Source organism: Grammomys surdaster, unplaced genomic scaffold, assembly GCF_004785775.1.
Source record: "Grammomys surdaster isolate TR1022 unplaced genomic scaffold, NIH_TR_1.0 127, whole genome shotgun sequence".
NCBI lineage: Eukaryota > Metazoa > Chordata > Mammalia > Rodentia > Muridae > Grammomys > Grammomys surdaster.
The window spans coordinates 282,195-291,431 of NW_021604585.1; the positions used below are offsets into that span (position 1 = coordinate 282,195).

At 43.8% G+C, this 9,237-nt stretch overlaps 2 pseudogenes; both read left to right on the forward strand.

Moving 5' to 3' along the window:
- Positions 1-2,336: 2,336 nt before the first annotated feature.
- On the forward strand, positions 2,337-2,878 carry LOC114640062 (annotated as a pseudogene).
- A 5,934-nt stretch (positions 2,879-8,812) lies between these two features.
- On the forward strand, positions 8,813-8,911 carry LOC114608281 (annotated as a pseudogene).
- The last annotated feature ends 326 nt before the right edge of the window (positions 8,912-9,237 follow it).

Sequence of the window (9,237 nt, forward strand, 5' to 3'; positions counted from 1 at the left end):
GGTCCTCCATGGCTCCTACATCTCCCTCTCTAGCTTCTCCTCTTCCTTCTCCTCTTCCTCTCCTCCCAACTCCTACCTCATTAGCTCCTCCCAAATAACTGAGTTTCTTGTAAACTGTAGTGGGATAATTATTCTGCTACACACACAAACACACAGAGAGAGGGGGGAGGGAGGGAAAGAGAGAGAGAGAGAGAGAGAGAGAGAGAGAGAGAGAATAAAATGTAAAAATTATGCACAATCTGCTTGAAAAATGAGTCTCTTAGTCGGAGACCAGCATGATCTACAGAGCTAGTTCCAGGACAGCCAAGGCTACACAAAGAAAAACTGTCTTGAAAAGCAGAACCAAAAAGTAGAAGGAGGAAGAAGGAGGAGGAGGAGGAGGAGGAAGAGGGAGAGGGGGAGGAGGAGGAGGAGAAGGAGAAGGAAGAGGTGGAAGAGGAAGAAGAGGAAAGAAAAAGGGAAGAGGAAGAAGAAGAGGCGGAGGAGGTGAAGGAGGAGGAGGAAGAGAAGGTGGAAGAAGAAAAGAAAAAAAAAGGAGAAAGAGGAGATCTCTCCAGCTAGCTCTGTGACCTAGTCTTAGCCTGATTCCCCAACAACTTGCCCCATCCTTGGCTCTGATTTAAACATGTCTCAGTACCACCATGCCTTGCAACAAGCTATAGCAAACCACACACACTTGTGTGAAGTTCTCTGTCTTAATACAGCATTCCTTCTTAAGAAACCTACCCAGGAAACTGAATAATACTGTAATTTCATCTAAAGTTTAGCCAAAGGGACTTGGGAGCTGTTGTCAGTTTACTAGCACTGCTACAGCCCAAGCCCACCACAAATTGAGCAGCTAAATCAGTAGTTCTTATGATTCTAATCCTTTTAAGGGTGTAAAAAGGAAGCCTCCTTTGCTTCTCCTGGTGGTTTCCAGCTGTCCACATTGTCCCTTGCATATGGCTGTGTCACTCTAATCCCAGATTGTGACACCACCAGGCCTCTGCACTTTTTTATTTCATACATCGTCTTTAGGGTCCATCCTAACTTAGCTAACTTAACATCTTAACTAATTACATATGCAAGACCATAAGGTTACATTATGAGGTTCTAGGTCAGCCATTCTCAACCTTCCTAATGCAGTTCCCTTTAATGCAGTTCCTCATGTTGTGGTGACCCTCAACCATAAAATTATTTTGATTGCTACTTCGTAACTGTAATTTTGCTACTGTTAGGAATTGTAATGTAAATATCTGTGTTTCCCAATGATCTTAGGTGACCCTCTGAAAGTGTCATTGAACTCCAAAGGGGTCAGGTTGAGAACCACTGTTCTAGATGATATGGGCTTTAAGGGGGAACTATTGAACCTTCAATGAGGGTATTTATACACTGTGTAAGGGCTGACATAAGTACTCTTTAGAAACCTTAGATCAAGTTTGCTCTGGTTTTAGAAGCAGTACTTAAGCCATTTTCGAGCCCACTCATACCCTAAACAGGACCCTGCCCCATAATGCTTCATCAGCCACCTAAAACAAGCAAGGACCCCTTAGATTCACACTCAGTCCTCACTCTCCCCATCAACCGACCAATCACAGCATCGCACTTCCTCACTCCTAAATAAGCCCCGGATCTCTCACGTGTCTTGGTCCCTATGGCCAGTCCCAGGACACAGAGCTACTCCCCAAGATGCTGTAAGAGGCTCAAAGTTGGGCTCCTGACTCTGGTCTTGTCTCCCATCCCCAGTCTTTGTTTTGCTGTCAAGAAGCGTTTACAGGAGAAAAGCTTTTCCACACCCTTCGGTGATGACTCTGCCAGTGACTAAGTCTGACCTCTCAGCTGACTTATCCCTCATCCCCTCTGATAGACTTCCACACAAGGTCTGGAACTTTGCTGAGCTTGTTCTGCCCTTCCTTACATACATGCCCTGGCACATATTACTACACATCCTTTTTTGACACACTATGTATGCTGTTTCCGGTCAGGCCAGCTTGCATCTAGTCTCTTTGAAGACTCACTTCAAGCACCATTGAAGGCACCTCTGGGCTCGGCGTATCACCATCAGCGTGCACTTCATCCTCTTCATGTTCATGTCCAGGCAGCTTGATCCTGGACTGTCTTGCCAGTCTTTCAACTCTGATTCCTTACTATTCCAGCAATCTATACCTCAGATATCAAACACAGTGCCAGGCAAATAGCTGGCTTATTGAAGGATTGCACAGTGAGCAAAATGAAGTCTTCTTGATAGAGTTTTAAAGTAGAAGCTGGCTTTTCGGCTTTCGGCTTGGAGTAGGCTACGGTGCAACTTTCTTTGGTCGTCCTGAATTCGGGTTCATCCGACACCAGCCGCCCCCACCATGCCGCCCCCCCCCTGCCGCCCCCCCCCTGCCGCCGCCACCCCGCCGCCCCCGCCCGACCCCCCCGAGATCAAAGTCGTGTACTAGAGGTGCACCGGAGGTGAGGTCGGCGCCACATCTGCCTTGGCTCCTAAGATTGGTCCTCTGGGTCTGTCTCCAAAAAAAGTTGGTGATGACATTGCCAAGGGTACCAGTGACTGGAAAGGTCTCAGGATTACAGTGAAACTGACCATCCAGAACAGACAGGCCCAGATTAAGGTGATGCCCTCTGCCTCTGCCCTGATCATCAAAGCCCTCAAGGAGCCTCCAAGAGACAGAAAGAAGCAGAAGAACATTAAACACAGTGGAAACATCACTTTTGATGACATTGTCAACATTACCCAGCAGATGAGACACCACTCTTTGGCCAGAGAACTTTCTGGGTCTGTCAAGGAGATCCTGGGTACTGCACAGTCTGTGGGCTGCAATGTGGATGGCTGCCACCCTCATGACATCATAGAGGACATCAACAGTGGTGCAGTGGAGTGCCCAGCTAGTTAAGAAAATATTTCAATAAAAGACCATCTGATAACCAGAAAAAAAAAAGTAGAAGCTGACCAAATCAGATCCAATATATGACTGATTCAGAGGCAGCATGGTGTCTCTTTAAGATTTAAGAGTATTCCATGTGTGATTCTCTAGGACATATTGTGGTCCTGTCGCCCTTTGTCAGCAATCATGGAACAAGGGCATGGCTCAAATTCAAAACAATATACTATACCCATGCTTTAATATATCTTCATATTTCTTTTCATGGCTATATTTTTTGGACCAAGATAAAATGCCTTTTTGACCAGTTAACTTGCTGAGGTGAAGAAGCCAGTGCCCAGAGCCTCCTGCAGCAGGAAACATTTAGAAGGCACCCTGTAGCTGAAGCAGACAAGTTTCCAGGGAGCGTGTCAGTGCACTTATTAGAAACTGCCTCACAATCCCAGGCCTGGCTCTCACCAGACTGCCCTCTGCAGTTCCATATTTGAAAATTTCCACTTTCTTCTGGAAGTCTAGGTTGATGAGGAGGACACCAAGTCATATGTAGACAATCTTGCACCAAGCAGTCCCTCATTTCCAGCCACCAAGGAGTATTGTGTACCCATGTCATAGCTGTGCAGAGAAAAAAAGACGATTCTAGCTCCCAAAGGAATGGAATTTCATTTCTGGATCTCATAGGCACTTGATGAATCCCATGTCTGGTCAGTTGAGCTTGACTTATCTTTAGACCAAATCACAAGATGCTTATTTAAGGTGATGATGAAACCCAGGCTGTGGTGGAGTGGCTGGTGCACACCTTTAATCACAGCACTGGAGAGCCAAAAACCTGGTCTACAGAGGGAATGCCAGGACCACCATGACTACATAGAAAAACCCTGTCTAGAAAAAGAAGCAAACAAAAGACTGGTGGAGAGATGGCTCAGTGGTTGAGACCACTCGTTGCTTTACAGAGGACCTGGGTTCAAGCCTAAGCACCTATACGGTGGCTCACAACTACTTCGGTTGCATAAAATCTGAAACTCTGTTCTAACTTCCAAAGGCACCATCCTTGCAGATGGTATGCATACATACAAACATGCATACATACAAACATACATGCATATATAATACATACATATATACATACACACATGTAGGCAAAACATACAAAAAAGGAAGAAATTTAATTTAAATGTGAAGAAAGTGATTGCACAGATTGAAGACAGTGATTGTTCTCTTTAAATCACTAACATACATTAACATAGCAGCAACAACTTTTTGCAACCCTTAAAAATGATGGAATATTACATTAAAGGCATGAAAAGATACCACACACATGGTAATAAGACCATGCAGCAAATTTCATATATATAGTGTGTATGTATACATATATACATACATGCACACATTGTATGTATATGTATGCGCATGTGCACATGCGCTTATGTGTGTATGTATAAAACAAACACATTTTTATTTTTGCAATCCTAGTTTGACATTATGGAGCCAGCAGCATAGACATTTCCAGGCATTTGTTACAAACACAAATTCCTAGGCCTCACCCAGACCTACTAAACCAGAACACTGGCTGGGATCAGCATGTGAACGTGGCCTCCATGTGGCTCTGATGGGTATTCCAGCAGAAGCCTGGCTGCCTCTACTTTTCACTGTGTTCTGTTTTGCTTTGTACATAGTATTCTAGGGTCCAGTATGGACCTATAATACCATTACAAATGGATTAAATTTCCAGTAAATCAACTGCTTTTGTTTTAGATAAAGATTTTGATGTCATGGTTTCTAGCTTTGTATTCATACATGCTTCTCATTTACCCAGACTGTGATATTAAAAGCTGCAAAATTACATGTTTCCCTCCTCCCAAATGCTCTAACCGTAAAGCAAAAGGCCTCTCAGTGCAAAGACCTTTGCACTAACCCATGACTTTTCAGACTTTAGGCACACGGGTTCCTTGAGTATCCTATTAAAATGCATGCCTGGCCTGAGGCCCTGTTTTCTGCATTTCTAGCCAGCTCTAGGTTGCTTGCTGCTCTATGGATCATGCTTTTGAACAGCCAGTCGCCCCAATGTTACACATGGTTACTGGGGAGGTCAAGTAGTGGGGATTTCCACTGTGACACTCTGCTTTGAACACTATCTAGATTTTTTTTTCTTTGAGACAGGGTTTCTCTGTATAGCTCTGTCTGTCCTGGAACTCACTCTGTAGACCAGGCTAGCCTCGAACTCTCAAACTCAGAAATCCGCCTGCCTCTGCCTCCCAAGTGCTGGGATTAAAGGTGTGCACCACCACCGCCCGGCTACACCGTCTAGATTTTTAACAAAGAACTATATTCAGAAAAACAGAGGAAATAATTTTGAAATCTTTCTCTAGAATCTGCCTTACTTTTTCTACACCTTTCTGTATATGCAGATCAAGCTTTAGAAAACATTTTCAAGAATGGATTTAAAAAAAAAAACACATTTGTTGGCCCTATAATGCTGTGGAAACTGGTGTTGTCAGGGGATCCAAAGCAGCTATGTGAAGTGTAGAGGCCAGGAGGAAAGGATTCATATGTGCTACAATTTGCCCAGTGTATCAGACATCTAACTGGGTTTAAGGAGTGAAATAATACATCTTAGAAACACAAAAGAAATACTGGCTTTTGGTCATGACTAAATCCAAATCTCCAAATAACATTCTCAAAAATGGGTCTCATACCATTGTTCTCCTCGAACTTTTTTATAAACTAGTATCATCTGGGAAGAGAAACTTCAACTGAGAAAATCCATTCATCTACACTGCCTATAGGTAAGTCTGTAAGGCACTTTCTTGATTAAGGTTGACTTGGTAAACACCCCTGCTAATCCCACAAGCTGAGAATAAGAACTCTACCACAACTTTTGAGCCAAATTTGAAACAAGCTTTATTAAACACAGGCAGGGACAAGCACTGGCCTGGTCTTTACCCAGGAGTATGGCACCAAATTACATTAGTCAGAGGCTTATAAAGGCAAACCCACAAGGTTACATACTTCTTGCCTTTGTCTAATGGGGGCAAGCATGCATCCTGGCATACTTCCTGCCTATGTACCTCATGCCTATGTGTGATCAAGCATTTCCTGTGGAGTTGAGGCAACCAAGCTTCTTTACAGAAGCACAAACACATGGCTTATTATCTTACAGGCAAAACAGCCCCCAGCATTCCTGGAAGTTATTTGTCTTTGGGCAAGTGGGGCTTACAGGTTAGAGGCATTTTTGTTTTATAGCATTCGTAAACACAGTAATTTAAACTTAGAACATAATGTTAACCATCTCAGTGGGCAGGCTCAAACCTCAGGGAGCAAAACCACCACTGGACAGGTTGTTCTGAGTTATATAAGAAAGCAGATTGAGCCAGCCAAAAGTAGCAAGTCAGTAAGCAGCACTCCTCCATGGTCTGCTCCATTTTCAGTCTCCAGGTTCCTGCTTTAGACTTCTCTCCATGATGGGCTGTTACCTGGAGGCGTAAGATGAAATATACCCTTCACTCACCAAGTGGCTTTTGGTCATGGTGTTCATCACAGCAATAGAAACTTAAGACATACCATTTCTAAGCTCTGATTTTTTTTTCCTTGGTGGCTTTATTTTCAGTCTCTCGTCCCCTAGAACTGTAATATGAGCCCTAGGTTCTGCCTCTATGGTTGGCAGTCACTGCAGTAAAAAAAGAAAAAAAATCATTTTCTCAGCAAATGGTTCATAATTCCACCTCTGAATCTGCTGGCCTTGGCCACCTGCATACTTCTGAAAAAGACTAGAAGTGGTAATAATCTCACACAAACAAACAAAGGGAAGGGTGAAGTCCCAATCCCAATGAAAATCAAAGTTTTAATGCAAGAACTAGGGTGAGGGAGGGGTGGATGTCAGAGTGAGCAGTGGTGTGATTTCTCTGATCTTCAAGCCCTCTGCATTTGTTTGGAAGCAGGGTTAAGGGCTTTAAGCAAAGTCACAAATATCATGACCAATGGAGCCAAGATTTCTTAACTTCTTTATTGGTCTCTCCTCTCTTCTGTTGCCTTCTTGGAATATAGGGCTTAATCAGATATGAAGTGTCTCTGTAACGTCTGCCTTATCTTTCAATGTTGTCTTTAATGATGTATCCCGCTGTACTAATCTTAAAGAAACTGTAATCGTTCATCTGTCATCTTTGACTCTCCTACATTGACTGTGCAGAGTAAGAAAACCACATTCCATCAGTGATAGTAATCCCCGATGCTCCTTTGCTCCTTGGGGAAGCAAGTCAAAGCTTGACAAAGTGTATCTTGCCTATCTACTTGGAAGGACTCTGAGCCATTGCTTAGTGATCCCATGAAGAAGGTGGGTGCCCTATGTACAGAGAAACTCGAACCGGCCACTCCATCCTTCTGTGGCATATTTTTAACCATACAGCTTGATTAATAGTCTCATCTAGGTCTTCCCTTGTAGGTGGTATGTCACTCTCTCAACTTTCCCAGGCCCAGTGATAGCCCCACAGACAGGTAGAGGCATGCATGGAAAATCTGGAGTTCTGCCCACAAGGCACGTCTGCCGTTTGCAAAGGGGCAATGTAGCAATTACATGAGTAACGCAGTGGCAAGTCTTCTATGAGAAATCAAAGCTGAGAAGGGAGAGATCTCCTCCTTAGAGGAAGGGTGTTGGGTGAACTGACTCTTGCCTTGGGAGTCCTCTGTTTTCCTTTCTGTTTCTCTCCCCAAATTCAACCCCTATCTCTCTAAACTTCTTTCTCTGAGTCCTTTATTCTGGCACTCAGTAAGCCATGGAGAGGAAAAGAGAAAGAACTGACTGTTCATAGTTCATAGTTCAGTTCATAGTTCATGTTCAGTCTGCCTGTTCATAGCAACTGAAAGTTTTCTTAGGTTCTGGTTCCAGGAGAGGGAGCCGAAGAACTCCTCTTGGTGTCTGACGAGTTGGGAGCAGCAGCTAGGCTCCTGGTGGCTCCTGGAGCAGGTAGGAAAAACATAGTTTATTGATATATTTTGCTTTGCATGAAGTAGAGTCTGAAGACAGACTGAATTCTAAGTATCAGAGAGTGGGTACAGGAAGATAGCCAGAATGTCCAAGTGCTTTGGCTTCATCTGTGAAGCATGAGCTAATGAGAAGGTTGGCTTTACTGCTGAGACCATCTGTGCCTCCAGTCTTCTCTGGAGAGTTGTCCAATGTTAGAACCACAGCAGGTAAGACAGGAAGGAGCTTGTATTTTAATGAACTGGTGCCTGTGTTTTCTGAACTTTTCTTGTGTGCACATTAGTGTGTGTATGTGTGTGTGTGTGTGTGTGTGTGTGTGTGTGTGTGTGTGCGTGCGCACTGTTGGCAGACACACACCATTATGAAGAACACTGACCATCACGATCAAAGATACTTATCTGATCAAAAGTCCCACTTAACACTCGCTTCTATAAGAGCCCAACGACGACTTCTTGTAAGATACTACCATGTGTTCTTAAAAAGGAATCCGAGAATCTGAGAAACATTAGGTTGGTGATGGTTCCATTAACATCAGTTACAGGCTCAGCCCTCCCAGGTCACAAAAGATATCTACATATTTTGGGTTCATGTGTCTCTTTATAAGGAATGTAACTTAGCAAAACCAGACGGGAGGCCATAAAACAAATGCGATGAGCTATTGCAGGCTTTGTCATAACTCAATCCCAAGGGCTGTAAAAGTAAAATACTATGATGCAGGACTGAGAGAAGGAAGTAACAAAGGGGCTGTGGGGAGGAACAAAATGGAATTTGTGAGAATTTTTCCGTCTGCTTTTCAAAGGCAAACCGAGTAAGCCTGGGAGTCAGCAGCCAGACAATCATCTGTCAGATAAGATATTTAAGACTCTTGTCATTACTCCACTGCCTTGTAGTGACTGCTGTTGGCCATTGTATGAGAGAGGGTGAGGGTGGGGAGAAGAAACACTTGGCATGCAGGGCTACAAAAAGACACCAAGTGCTCACTTCAGTAGCACGTACACTAAAACTGGAACAGAGCAGAGAGGATTAGCTCTGCCCCTGCACACAGATATCATGCAAAATGATTCTAGTTTCTCTTGAAATGCTAAGCAGTACCTTCTTGTTTTAGGCACTGGGCTAAACCCTCAGCTATGTATCTCTATATCCATGTATCTATATTTCTATATCTCTACTCATCCTTCTACCTCTCTTCAATAACCTTTACCTGCCTCTTATCACTGAGACCAACAAAAACACAGCAGCAGTTTTGGTGCAGCAGTGGGAAGCAAGTCTCCTGGCACTGCCCAGGTAGGAATGGCAACTGATGAAAATTAATAGCATCTCCCAGGCTTCCCTGCTCAATTCAAGCTTTCTTAAAGTCTAGTTCTTGGTGGACAGACAATAGTCAGAGCTCTGCTATGG